This window comes from Gossypium arboreum, chromosome 6, assembly GCF_025698485.1.
Source record: "Gossypium arboreum isolate Shixiya-1 chromosome 6, ASM2569848v2, whole genome shotgun sequence".
Taxonomy (NCBI): domain Eukaryota; kingdom Viridiplantae; phylum Streptophyta; class Magnoliopsida; order Malvales; family Malvaceae; genus Gossypium; species Gossypium arboreum.
In genome coordinates this window covers 64,504,101-64,506,746 of record NC_069075.1, presented here as the reverse complement: position 1 = coordinate 64,506,746, position 2,646 = coordinate 64,504,101, and the positions used below count along the sequence as shown (strand labels likewise).

The 2,646-nt window shown below is 37.2% G+C and overlaps 1 non-coding gene across 1 annotated transcript; it reads left to right on the top strand.

Moving 5' to 3' along the window:
* Nucleotides 1-1,785: 1,785 nt before the first annotated feature.
* Nucleotides 1,786-1,892, top strand: LOC128294429 (small nucleolar RNA R71). Its single transcript, XR_008284740.1, has one exon. It is a non-coding gene; the product is annotated as a small nucleolar RNA R71 (small nucleolar RNA).
* The last annotated feature ends 754 nt before the right edge of the window (nucleotides 1,893-2,646 follow it).

Genomic DNA, 2,646 nt, shown 5'->3' with positions numbered 1-2,646 from the left:
GCCTAAAAGCAAACGTACCGTATGGACAAGTAAAGGTTGTTTTATGTTGGTCCTCTGGGGCTACAACTATTTGTTTATATCCCGAACAGTCATCTAAAAAATAATAGAATTCATTACCTGCCAGTCGATCTAACATCTGATCCATAAAAGGCAATGGAAAATGGTCCTTCCGAGTGGCTTTGTTCAACTTTCTGTAATCAATACAGATTCTCCAACTAGTAATAGTTCTCATTTGAATTAACTCTTTACATTCATTTTCAACAATTATGATTCCACCTTTCTTTGGCACACACTGTACCGGACTTACCCACGAACTATCTAAAATAGGATAAATGATTCCTGCATCTAACCATTTGATCACTTCCTTTCTCACAACTTCTTTCATAATAGGATTGAGCCTCCTTTTCCCATCTATTCGAGCACTTTCACCTTCTTCTAAATAATTTTATGCATGCAAAAAGAAGGGCTTTCTTAAATTTCTTTAAAACAGCAATTAGTTACTCCTCTTGATCTTTCGTTAGTTTTATTGAAATAATCATAAGCAAAGTAGAGCAGTCACCTAAATAAACGTGTTTCAAATGGGAAGGAAAGTACCTTTAGTTCGAGTTTAGGTGGTTCTTCGATTGACAACTTGGGTTGCACAAATTCTCTGACTTCTAACTCCAACGGTTCAAACCGTATGGATTGAATAAAATTCCTCAGATTGGCTTCTATTAGAGCCATGTTTTCTTCACATTCTTCATCCTCCAAAGGGTCAAGATCTAAAGCTTTCTCCAATGGATCTTCTTCAAAATTGTTTTCCATAAAAACCAAGGTTTCTATCTCTTCCATAACTGAACACTCTTCTGCCGGATCGGGAAATTTCATTGCTTTAAGAATGTTAAAGGTTACCTGATTTTCTTGAACTCGCATGGTGAGTTCACCTTTCTGCACATCAATTAACGTTCTTCCCGTGGCTAAGAAAGGTCTCCCAAGGATGACTGGCACTTCCTTATCTACTTCAAAATCTAAGACAATGAAATCAACGGGAAAAATAAATTTATCAACTCTTACCAAAATATGCTCAATCTTTCCTTCGGGATATGCTAAAGATCGATCCGCTAGCTGAAGCGTCACAGTTGTAGGTCTTAATTCACCTATCCCTAACATCTTGAAAATAAACTTAGGCATCAAGTTGATACTCTCTCCTAAGTCACATAAGGCTTTACCACAATAAGATTCACAAATTTTACAGGGTATAGTAAAGCTTCCTAGGTCTTTCAATTTTGGTGGCAGTTTGTTCTGGAAGAACGCACTGCACTCTTTTGTCAAGGCAACAGTCTCATACTCACTCAGTCGTTTCTTCTTGAACAGTATATCCTTCATAAACTTCACATAATTCAGTATTTGTTCTAAAGCCTCCACCAATAGAATATTGATTTGTAACTGCTTCAGAACATCCAAAAACTTCTTGAATTGCACCTCCTATTTCTGCTTCTGTTGCTGCAATCTTTGTGGATATGGAGGTGATAGAACTTTCGGTTGAACTGGACAACTTTTCTGAGTAGGTAAATTTGAGCTGATAACGAAGTGAGGGCGTCAACTTCATGAACTCTGGTTACACATCTTTTTGAAGCTATTTGATTTGTTGGCCATTGATAGTTATTACTCGCGATCATCTCGATGATCTCATAAGCCTCATTATAAGACTTAGACAAAATTGCACCATTCGTAGAAGAATCTACCATCAATCTTGTATGTGCATCGAGACCATTATAGAATGTCTCCAATTGGATACAATGAGGAATCCCATGATGAGGACACTTACGAAGTAACTCCTTGAATCGTTCCCAAGCCTCATACAAAGACTCATCATCCAACTGTTAGAAAGTTGTGATCTCGTTCCTCAACTTAGCGTTTTTGCTAGGCAGGAATTACTTAACCAAAAATCTCTCTGCTAATTCTTTCCATGTAGATACAGAACTTGGTGGTAATGAATTGAGCCATGCTCATGCTCGATCTCCCAATAAGAACGGAAACAACTATAACCTAAGTGCACCTTTAGTCACACTGGCTATCTTAAATGAATCACTCACCTCCATAAACAATCAAAGGTGAAGATGTGGATCTTCCATGGGCATACCACTGAATTGGCGCACCATTTGGAGCATTTGAAACATCACTGGTTTCAATTCAAATTAGGTTGCCTCAATATCTGGCCTTCTAATTCCTAGATTTAACTCATTGAAAAGTGGCACTGTATATTGTCTGATGCATTGTCCCTATGATCAGCAATGAGGATGGGATTTTGTATACGATCGGCTTCATTACCTTGGTCTTGATTCTGATTTCCAAGGTCCATCTCGACTTGTCTTTTAGTTGTTTGTTCAAGTTTTCTTTGTCTGAAAGTTTGCTCAATTTCAGGGTCTACAGGGAGTAATTCAATATTCGATCTATGCTTATAAACCCTTGAAAAGAAAATCACAAAATTAAAAAGAATAAGTTAGTAATGTTAGAAATAAATCAAATTGAAGATAAATAATTTCATGAAAGAAATGACTATGGCAACAGTTGACAATCCCCAGCAACGGTGCCAAAAACTTGTAATGCGTAGGTTTGTGCAAGTGTACATAGTCGTTACCAAGTAATAAGTAAGTATCGAGTTAT